Source organism: Hermetia illucens, chromosome 4, assembly GCF_905115235.1.
Source record: "Hermetia illucens chromosome 4, iHerIll2.2.curated.20191125, whole genome shotgun sequence".
Classification (NCBI taxonomy): domain Eukaryota; kingdom Metazoa; phylum Arthropoda; class Insecta; order Diptera; family Stratiomyidae; genus Hermetia; species Hermetia illucens.
Window position 1 is genome coordinate 157,577,875 of NC_051852.1, and position 12,425 is coordinate 157,590,299.

The window sequence follows — 12,425 nt, forward strand, 5'->3', positions numbered from 1 at the left end:
ATTTTGACTATAATGCTCTGGGTCAAGTTAAAGAACATCACGATTTTACAGCACTATGCACTATGCTTTCTATAAGCAATTACTCGCAATCAGGATTGGTTTTCTAAAGGTTATATACTGGTGATGAGTGATCAGAATTTCTAGGCGAACTCCGAAAATAATTTTGGAGGGTACATGATGGGAAAAAATACTCTCTCTTGGTAATGATAACGACAACGATGAGCAGTTTATAGACCTTTGCAAGTTACCACTCAGGTCACACAGCTAGTTGGATTTCAACTGACTGACAACAAACATCTAACCAGATCACCCATATTACGATCAGTAATAGATCTAAGAGTTGTCACCTAAATTTGTGTAACAAAAGAGGTGCTGACATCGGTTTCTGAAAGGATCACATGTCGCTAATGCGTTTACTCACAGAGGAACAAATGGTCGGTCCTCCGCGAATCAATTGTCGTCCTGCAGTGGGAAAACTTTCTTGTTGCATACGACACAAATTCTAAACAACCCGACCGAGAATATTGATGAGCTTTGGGCCACCATCAAATGTGTGTGCTGACTACGTAAAAGTGGGGGCGGATCAATGATCGTAAGAAGCTGAAAACTCTGTTCATGGCTATTAACGAGGATGATCATGATGGGCTGGAGTTCATTAAAACGTACGAAAGGTGTAACGTAGTGTAGGTAGTGACAAAAGTAATTCCTCCACTGCGTTTGCGAGGGAAACAAAAAATGCTGCAATGCTGCAACTCGCCACTGTATATGGCATTAGTTTGCAGAAGAAGCATTCCTTCGCTGGAAGGCAGCGCGTGACGCATTATCATATGCAAGCATATCACTGTTAGTCAGGCACTATCAAAAATCAAAGATACCGTTCAATACATGGGCATTCATATCGTCTAGATTGCGGATTTCACAGTACGCAGAACACACGGTAAACAACCAATCTTCTAAATCTGCTCTACACAAGACGCAACCCCAACTAGAGACAAGTCTCCGCGAGAAGAAAAACTTATTCAAACTGCTATATCCATTAGGAGGAAACCCATCTCTATCCCAAAGTCCAGGGTGGAGTCCGTCTTGTAAACAGACATTTTACGTGCTCAGGGATAGGATAACCACCTTTTAATCAACAGGCGAACCACCTAAAAATATCTAAATCGTGTCAGTCAAAATCGTGGGAGATACAGGAAGACAGCTGTTGGCAAACATAGAGCCGTTTCTTACGCTGCACCGTTTTTGCAATTGCCGAATTGAAGTCGAAACACCATTTGTATTTGCCCACCGAGCTGAGCTCATCCAACAGTTAATCCACCATCAGGTTTCAAATAGATAGACCAGCGATAGGTGCCTGTGGGCAGCCTCGCTCCACACACATGCTCATTGATGCCCTAGACGAATGCTTTGCTGCCATGGAAGTAAGGCTTCTCCTGAAGTAATTCGTGGCAACCACGCTTACGCATTAAGGCGCTGTCGGCACACATGCTAGTTCGGAAGCTGTACTACTTTTCCAACGGCAAATGGTATGTTTTCACATTCAATCGATGCCCAATGGTTCTCTCCAGGACCTTGCTAAATGCCTGGAGAAAAAAAAACGTTCCTGGATGATCGAGGATTATTCTCATTCTTCTAGGGTCACTTCAGTATCACAACAATCTTACCAGACTTTTCCGTAAATAAGAATTTGGACATTTGATGACCTGCCTGACGACTTTGTACATATTGCCAGTGATCTCATCCCAGCCAGGTGACTTCCGAGTCCTAAACTTTGTGAAATTCATCTCGACGTCGCAACACTGTGGAGTAGGAATATACACCGAAAGTTTGGATGTCGGAAACAGGTCACCTAGCAAGGCATAAACACTATCACTCGATGCCACACCTGCTACGTCGTGAATTCGTTTCTCTTTACATGTCTGATAGACCCTCCTAAATCCTCCTAAATAACGAAACGCCTCCATTCTTCTTCGCCTGAAAGCGAACCTGAGTTGCCCAAAATCACTTTGACGGTGCGCCCTTTGGAATCTCTTCCTCTGGCAATGGGCTTCCTCCGCTTATTCTAAAGAGAATTCATGATTCGGGACCCTCTGTTCGGACTATTGACCAGCACAATCTCAATAGGAGTGTGGTTTCTGATAATTTTGATGACTAGACGAACGCCTTTGTTGGAACAACTAATAGTTATTACCAGAGCGACATACGTCGATGTAAAATGTCAGGAACTGCATCGATGTAACATCCCACAGGCATTTCAGGTCGGAAGCGGAGTTTGCCTGGACTGCATACTGCCAGGGAAACTTTTTCTACTTGACGTTTTGCGTGCTCTCTTTGCTGAAGAACGTGGAGAAGTTTAATGGACTATGCCATCTTTCCTGAAACCCCTCTAATACTCTGATAGCACATATTCGCTCTACTGAACGATAGACCTCGACCGAATGGTTACAAATTTGGAAAACGGGGCTAACAAAGTTGGACTAAAAGTAAACGGCAATAAAACTAAGTTCTAAGCCTGACTGTTCATTGTACCGTGCTCAGTCGCCTTACATCGAGGGAGTCAAACAATTTGTGTAATTCCGTAGGGTTATTTTTGCTGACGGTGGCATCTAATCTGATGTTGCTCGACATATTAAGAAGACTAAATATGCCTTCGCTCTGCTCGTAATCTGGAAATGCGACTCAACACCACCCATATTCTTTCTTTGTTCTTTCTTTGCTACTACAGATACATCACTCTTACTCAGAACCTCTTAGCTCTTGTCAATTCATGTCTGTGTCATGCTAACAGAATATACTGGCCTGAGACAATATAATTTTAGGGATTTGGGCATACGTGCCATCATCATCATCGACGGCGCAACAACCGGTATCCGGTCTAGGCCTGCCTTAATAAGGAACTCCAGACATCCCGGTTTTGCGTCGAGGTCCACCAATTCGATATCCCTAAAAGCTGTCTGGCGTCCTGGCCTACGCCATCGCTCCATCTTAGGCAGGGTCTGCCTCGTCTTCTTTTCCGACCATAGATATTGCCCTTATAGACTTTCCGGGCTGGATCATCCTCATCCATACGGATTAAGTGACCCGCCCACCGTAACCTATTGAGCCGGATTTTATCCACAACCGGACGGTCATGGTATCGCTCATAGATTTCGTCATTGTGTAGGCTACGGAATCTTCCATCCTCATGTAGGGGGCCAAAAATTCTTCGGAGGATTCTTCTCTCGAACGCGGCCAAGAGTTCGCAATTTTTCTTGCTAGGAACCCAAGTTTCCGAGGAATACATGAGGACTGGCAAGATCATAGTCTTGTACAGTAAGAGCTTTGACCCTATCGTGAGACGTTTCGAGCGGAACAGTCTTTGTAAGCTGAAATAAGCTCTGTTGGCTGACAACAACCGTGCGCGGATTTCATCATCGTAGTTGTTATCGGTTGTGACTTTCGACCCTAGATAGGAGAAATTGTCAACGGTCTCAAAGTTGTATTCTCCTATCCTTATTCTTCTTCGTGTTTGTGTTTGACCAGTGCGGTTTGATGTTGTTGGTTGATTCGTCTTCGGTGCTGACGTTGCCACCATATATTTTGTCTTGCCTTCATTGGTGTGCAGCCCAAGATCTCGCGCCGCCTGTTCGATCTGTATGAAGGCAGTTTGTACGTCTCGGGTGGTTCTTCCCATGATTATGCCAGACGCCTGTAAACTTGCTGATCAGAAAACGGAAGTGACAGTGGATAGGTCACACACGAAGGAAGCACAACAATCCACTGCAGGTTAAGCCCGTCGACCGAACCCACTAACGGAGAAGTGAGTTTATGGCAACCACATATTTGAATCTTTTCTTCATTTCTTTTCTAGAATTTTCCTTGATTTAATTAAGCGCAGTGACACGTCTCTGACAGGTTGTGTTGTTCATTTCCCTTGCGATTCGCTTCCCAGAATCGCTACCATCGGCTGGGAAGACAAGCCCACTTTTTACAATTGACCGGCTCATTTTTTTTCTCTCAAATTTTGAGGTATATACAGTCGCTTGTGAAAAACGATCGCTGACTCCAAGACAAGGCGGTAGGTTAATGCTACATGAAAGCATGCGCACGCGAAGCACTTGCGGTTTATCTCCTCACTAAAGGCACTAGTCTCCACTCCAGAACTGTGGAGAAGATGACACTGAACCGTGATGATTAGAAGACGATGCCAACGGAATACGCTTTCCAGCTCCAGCGATAACTGCGGCAGGAGGTAGCCTACCTGAATCTTACTGGACTAGCTAGGAGAATTGAAGGCATTCTTAATATCCAGCGTTATGACTTGATGATACGACTGTATACCTCAGTCCGTCGGGCCGCGTACACCACTCCCTCAACTGCATCGATTGCGGATCGCCTGCTCTAAACCTGGAGTACTTTGGCAGCCCCAGGTCTCTCATAGTACGCATTGTGTCAAAGTATCACGGTTTGATGAACTCTCCTAGCGATTTCACCGCTGCTCCCAATGTGCTGAGAGGTAGATAAGCTGACTAATAAATTTTAACGGGTTATTGGTTGACTTCTATATGGCAATCTGGAAAGAAGATGACAAAGGAGATTTAGGATGGCGTACGAAAAGGATTACGATCAACACCAGCGGTTTCGTTTGGCTTGAGAAACATGTTGAAAATGGGAGTTGTAGTTCGTGAAAAGAATCTCTGTAATTTTTGAGGTAGGGAATGTGGTCCTCACCGATCTTAGATACTAGGCGATTAAGGGACAGACACAATGACATGGTGCGATGACCTCTACGTTGATAGAGATATCGGAAGAGATTTTTGGAGTTACCCTCACCCTTTTCCATGAAAAATCATGGTCTGATCTCCTCCAATCCATAAGTTTCTGATAATTGGCTCAACATATCACTTGGTAAAGCATCGGTAGAGATTATCTAAATATGAATTCAGGCGAGCATGTATGCGCACAATATACTTAATAGAGGTATTAACAGTGAGGTCACCGGTGTATTGGAAATCATTGATTAGATTACGGTTGGGAGCGGATTTGCTGTGAAGAGCGAGAAGAGGGTTCCAAAAAGGACAGTTCCTGGTGGAATTCCGGTAGGATTTGCATATGCATCGCCGGGTCTTTACTCAGGATTGCCACCTATCTAGAAAGCCAAGAATTAACGGTAGGAAACTAAAGATTAACTTGAGCGGGGCGAGTGAATACCGAAGATAGTCTCAAACCTTTGAAAAATCTGTTTTGCCATATGGTGTCCAAAGCTAACCTTATATAAAAGGGGAAGACAAGTGTTTTGCGGACCTGTGCCGTTGGTAAATTCAAAATATGGCATAGAGTGATTCTTACTGCGATGCTTATAAATGAATGACTTCAAGGGGGTTGGGATGATGGGAATATAGTTGTAGTCAGCAAAATATAAAGGATTTTTGCTCCTTTTATGGATAGGTCTAATTTGAGCCATCTCTAGCTCCTGGGGAAGTGTCACTTAAGCGAAAAATTAATCAAACAAGACATCCAGGTTGCAGGACATTTCTTCGTAACAGCCCGGTTGACTTTTTATTGTTGCTTTCCTTAACGCAATTTACGTCCGTTTTGGGGTTGACAGGATAATTGACCTAACCGAGCCAGTGAGCCTAGTTGGAAGCATTGGATGATTGAATAATCACGGTTGGTTGCTTGGGAGTATAAAGTTGTGAGCTTGAGGGAGGTAATTGATCCATAGATTTTTACTTCAAAGTTTTAGCAAAGCATTTCGAGTAATTAGCTTTGACTGCAAGGACGAGAAGCGGGGTGTTTTCGGGTGGGATATTAGTGTGACTGGCACTGTTGTAGTATCGAAATGGCAGATCTGGTTTTTCAGGATAGAATATTGTTGAGAGTACATATTTCTAGTAATTCTTCGTCGAATTAAGATTTCTAGAATTGATAGTGAGATCGGCTGATATGTCTCCTTGTTAAAGTCACCCCCTAAGCTAGATATCCTGATTATATTTACATATGTCCGCCTATTGCTTTAGATTAAAAGATATAAGTATTTCTAGTAATAAAAATGCATGATGAACATAATTTTGCATTTTATGCTTATCACACCCTAAAAATTACTAAATATACATATTTCCTGCTTCTTATGCTTTCAGTTTTTCTTGTCCTTGTTTGTACACGAAAACATTTTCCCACGTCACATAGTCTCTAAGAAAATATCGAATTCTGAATGAAAATAGGCCATTCAATATCCGTCCTTTTTTTGGTATAAATTTAATTAGCATATTTGATATCTCCCATATTATAGGAACGCAGTTTGCAAAACTTGTCCCTACTTTGTATTTCATTCACGTAATCTTATTTGTACGCCATTGTCAGATTTCAATATTAGTTCCAAGTTTGGAACAGCGTGATTTCGTATGAATTTCATAACGTTCTCGAAGTATGTACGTATGTACCTTTTCTGTTCTCGGCCCATTTTAAGTTGAAAACAATATTCCGCAGGGCTGATTTCGTTAAGAATTACAAAAAGTCCTTGTAAAATTGTGTATGGGAAAGGTGTAAATTGTTATTCGGGGAGGGAATGGAACATATTGGTTGGAATCACCTGTAAATCTATGGTAAAGCTACAATTTCGTTATGAGTAAATTTTCCTCACCTATGTATTTGGGAAAAATTAACCCTGAATGGAAAGCTTTTCTAACGCTGAACCCAATATCTGTTTTCCTCGCTATTATTGCTGCTTAATAACGTGCTGTTCTTCCTTACCTAGGGTTCATGTTGAATTTATTAATATTGCGAAAAGTCTATCCAATAAGGACCATTTCCTGTATAAAATAATTTGTTCACTTAAGCAAACACCAACGGAAAACATTTTCACTAAAAGACTTCAAAACTACTTCATGACTTTATTTTCATCGTGAAAATGCAAACTCCGAGTCGCTAGTCTTGGATGAAAAAATGCAAACTTTGTTCCTCAAGTTTCAAACTTCCTAAGGGTGCAGGGATGTAGAGGTGTATTGTGAATAAAAGGGATTCTACCTGCAGTACTTGAAACTATTTTTCCTGATCGGTTAAAATTTTATCGTGGAAGGAAAAATAGTTTGGAAAAAATATTCAATGAAGCAATTATAAAAGTATACAATCTATAAGTTTTCGCTTCACTGGGTTCAATGAGAATTTATGAGAACTACGCAAACAATTTAAAATTAAAAAGAAGTTTTTCGCCAAGTTAGTAGCGAAATTCTCGATAAGGTTTTCGCATGATGAAAAGTTTATTTTTTATAAGGTACACATTTTTAAAACTGAATTCCTCTCTATGATTGTTGTATTTTTTTGGGGGGCAAAAGCCTGCAAAAATCTTAGCAGATATGTTACCAGCATGAGCAATTTTTCTCCCCTAAAACCACCACCTCTTGTCCTCCTGTTCTGTTTTCTTCAGATGGATATAGCGCAACATCCACGAGATTTTTTGTAACTACAACTGCCGCTATATGTGTATCTTCGGTGTAACCCACAATCGTGCCCTAAACAATTGGCACCTCAAAGACATGAATAGTCATATGACATTCCACATTAGTGGTCCTGGCAGAGAGCTCTATGGAACACCTGCGTGGAGAGCGCACCCCTTGGGTCTACTGGGCTGGTTTTTCTGTAGCCTTTCCCTTATAACTCGCTTTCGATAAGGAAAGCCAGATAAACGGGTACACCGATTGTCGCCAAGGACCTCTTTATTAGTTTCCAATCTTTGCCAAGTATTTATTTAACTGCAAAAGCCTTTGCAATCACCAGCCTTTTTCTCCTCCGGATTATACTGATGTTTCTTCCTAAGTCATTAAGGGTCAGCTTTCAACCTTGTCCTATGACCTATGTCTCTAAAGGACATACTGTTCCTGTTAGAAATGATAGTCTCTGGCGAAATGGAACTTCATCTTTTTCTTTTCGTTTTTAAATATTTTTTGTCTTATCTTAGTATTACATTCCTGTCATCTGGACTATGGCTTGCTGCTGGCCCTAGCTATTATCCTTCCAACCAAGGTTTTGGGCTCCTACCGCAGAGTGCGCGGCACGGCTTTTTAGAATGAAAAAAACTAATGCCGAATAAGAATTTTTATTTTCTATGGTATTTCGAGGACCAGTCGTCCACTTCTTCAGTGAGTTCTAGTGTCTTTGTTTGTCGGGCTACTTTTGGTTGGTTGGGGGGGGGGGGGACGGTTGGGTTGGGGTTACGGGAGACTTTTACTCATTAAAACCACCTCCTTGTCCTTAGCTTACCCCGCGGGACTGTCACTTCAGTATTACGTCGCGGGGCAGGGTCAGTTACAAACTGGGGCTCATGTCGTTTGTTACTTTCCCTCCAAGCTCCTCCTTTTTCAACAGATTGTGGATCGCCTTCATGGATTTTTCCACCACTCTCCCAGTTTTTTCAGGAGCTACCATTTCATCTACGATATTATCGGGTGACACTCGCATCCTGGCTTCAATTTTCGCCTCTGCTCTGTGGGCTGCGAACCTGGGGCAGTTAAAAACAACATGCTCCGCATACTCCGGAATTATCTCGCATGTCGCGCAATGTGGGGAGTCGCCGCGCCCAAAGCGATAAAGGCATGCACGGTAAAGTTCGTGTCCGCTTAGGAATTGAGTTAGGTCTGGAATAATCCTATGAGTCCAGCGTCCTTAAATAGCTTCATTTCGTGCTAATTGCGCCGTGTCAATTGCATATGATGGGTCATAGGGACGTCGACCCTCGTTCGCCAAGATGTCGATGGGGACCATGCCTGCTATCACACATGCTACTTCCTCTGATGATGCATGGTAAGCGCGGCTGCGATTTTCCTTTTATTTGCTTCTAGCTTTAGTGTCGATACCCCAACTGGCGCTGCATAAAGCAAGATGCAGGTAGCAATTCTCGAGATAAAGAGTCGACGGGCGTCAGACCAGCGCCTTCTAGCCAAGGTTTTTTCTCAAAAATTGCCTCGTTCGTGCACAATATCTTGTGCCACGATAGTCACTCCGATGTCAGTTGCGAAGCCAATGATTGCCACTCCTTTGAGCAGTTACAACATTAAAATTCCAGGAGATGACCGAGGACTGACCCTTGTGGAACCCCACAGATAGTTCTATATGTCTTAGGTCCATCGTCCGAATCGTAATATAATCGCTTCTCCCGGAGGCATTCTGCGACTATGCACAGGAGGTATTTGGGAGCGCTCATTCTGGCTAAACTCACAATTATTTTGCTCCATTTTGCAGTATTGAAAGCAGTCTTCATGTCGATAGTAACTATAGCGCAAGACTTGTTGCGAAATGATAGCAAATCAGGATTTATGATCGGTGGCGAGCGTTTGCCCTTGAGTTGCAGTTTTTTCCTCGCACTTCTTATGTAGGTTCTGCAATTCTTCAGATTCATGCCGGTTTCTGCTGCGTTGGTTGTGTCTCCTGGCTCTAAAGCAAACTTTGCGAAGTTCATCGATTTCGGCATTCCACCAGAAGTTGAGCATTCGCTTTTTGTATCCTTTTAAGACCTACGTCATCTTTTCTTCTGCGTTTCCCATCGGCATCGCTTCCTGCAGAAGTATTTGCTTGAACATTTCCTTGTCAAGTTTTTAGATGTCCAACCCGCTACTGCAGGTATCTTGATACTTTTTGCACCTGTCCTATGCTCCATCTGGAAGATGATAGTCTGATGGTCGCTGTACGTGTATTTCTCGCTCACCTGCCATTGAAGATCCTTAGATAATATGTCGCTAACAAACATAAGGTCTATCGGTGATAGACCCCATAGATAGATAGATCCTATATCCCACCTCCGAAAAGTATTGACGCCACCAGCATTTGCCAGAACGACATTCAGACGTGAGAATACTTGGAGCAATGTTTCGCAACTATCTCTATCTTCGGATCAAGCGTCAAAATTACCGGCTATTATTATTGGGATGTAGCGGCTTGCTTCGGAAGCTAATCTTTCCACGATCAGTACGAAATCATCTAGCGTGAGGCTTCGCGCAGCGTTGCAACTAAATATGTGGATACCGCCTACCTTGGCTCGTGTGAATCCGTCTTCTAGGCTGCTGTTCGGTTCTTTGATTGCTCGGTTTCCACAGGTCCAGATTGGGCCTTTTCCGCTTCTGTCTGATATAAAGATACCACTGTGGAGATCTTTATAGTATTTACATATGAAGGCAACGTCAATTTTATTTTCAAGCACGCTGTTGGACAGCAGGTCCTGAGCTGCCTGATAATGGTATAAATTCAGATCGACTTCTTAAGCGCCGGACATTTGTAACTGCCCGTGATATGGTCGATGTTGCTCTCCTGTGTTTCTCTGCGTTGCAGGCATTTGGATTTCGCATTGCACTCTTTGGCAATATGCGCTTCCACTCCGCATCTTCGGCACAGCTTAGACCTTTCGTACTTCCTTGTATAGTTTCTTGAATTGTGTCAAAATTCCGCGCATTTGAGACTCCTCCTTGGCGATATCTGCTCTCGCAGTCTACAGCTGAGCTTTGTTCGCTGCTTCGAATGGCAAGGCTATTGTGACCGTCTGAGTACCACTATATGTATTACGTAGCCTGATCACATTGGCCTCAAGGATAGAATCTAGCCCAAGTTAAGTCTTCGAGGCCTCGCAGATCTTCGCTGTGGTGATCTCATTCAAGTCCTTGCACTGATTGAATATCAAACCCTAGACCACAAGGGCAGACACTCAGATTGAAAACCTACTTAACTATCTATCTGTCAATCACACGCATTTTTCTCAGAAATGGTTATAGCGATTAAGACAAAATTTGGTGGAAAGATGTGGAAAGAATTCTCACGCATACAGTAAGTAGCATCATTCTACGTCCAATTTAAGGAGGGATCCCCATATATCCAAAAGGGGGGTGTATATTTTTTTTCACCAAATATGGTCATGCTGGATACCAAATGAAAGGTATCGGTTAGTACTTTCCGAAGCCGGTCTTAGTTTTGACATTTGTTGGAAAGGTGGGGAGTGCGGGGGTTCGAAAGTGATTTCTTCCACGGACCCATTCTCAGAAACTACCAAATCGAAAAATCTGAACAAAACTAAGACGTTGCCACTATATGGTGCCTAGGATCCGAAATACCCTTCATACCGATATCTTTTCAAATATATAATATAATACCATAATTTTTAGTAACTGGTTGCAGGAACCCCTTAAGTTGATCCTAGCACCACGAAATTGTGCAACAATGTATAGCGTGATCTTACCAAATTTGGTGAAAATCGCACTATTACTAACAAAGTTACAAAATTCAAGACTTAAAATGTCAATATCACCCCACAAAATATATGCAAACATTACGTGCTAGGTACTAATGGAGCAAATGCACATTCAAATGCCTTTATAAAAGAAATACACAAAACCTTTCATACCTGAAGCATCCAGCTTCCGGTTTCCCGACTTTTTCTTTTTGAATTATTGCATAGCTCCCCCCATATTCTCAATTGCTTAGAAAACATTGTGCGTGTTCTTAATAAATTCTAGTAGTTTAAAAATTTTTGCTTTGGACAAAATGAAAGCTTCTAGGTATGACTCATGAAAATTACATACAAAAGGAGCGAATAGAGTTTCTCGGCGGCGTGGAATGTTATGACGTATATGTATGCGGGTAGGAGGTAGCTCGTACGGCCTCTCATGCGCCACATACATGACAAGAATACCATGAAAACGATGCACGGAACTTTTCACATGATTGAAGAACTTTGAACATGTGTAATGCTTTTCTTCCACCATAAAAATTCAAGCAATTTGTAGAGAAATGAATTTCCTCTATGTAGTCTTTTTGGTGTGAGCACTGTTCATTAACCTCCTTGTTACATCAGTGTGACCTCCATTCCTGCTCCCTACATCTACTACGGTCAGTTCTAACTTGGAGTACAAGGAAACCCATTCCACGTAGTGAGTGGAATCAATTTTTATTGGGCTTAACAGAAAGCAGGGACACATACGGAAGAAGAGTGCATTTTTTTTCACAAAATACAATCATGTGGAGTATCTAAGGGAAGGTGTTGAAGTGGTTCCTCATTGGCGCTTGATGCAATTCGGACCTCCGGCTGGATTAAATCATGGAACGTTGATACCCCCTTTGTAGTAATGTTTCAGTCCGCACAAAATTGGCGCTTATAGTCAGTTTCAGAAACAAATGACGTCAACCTTTTCCTAATGCACTCCTTAAAATAGAGAAAATCTTTGACTTTGCCAAGTCCAGTTCTAAGAACTCGATAATCGATAGCTACAATAAATAGTTATTGTAAAGTCACTTTCGCGTTTTCCATCGATTTTCTCACTCAATGCTTCCAGAAAACCCTTTCATAGCACTTGTTTGAACGGCGGCGAATCAAAGCTGATCTACGTCAAGAATTTCAGTGAAAAACGGCACAACGGATATACCAGGGGGTCTGAGTTCGGATTCCCGGGACACTACTACTGTAGTTT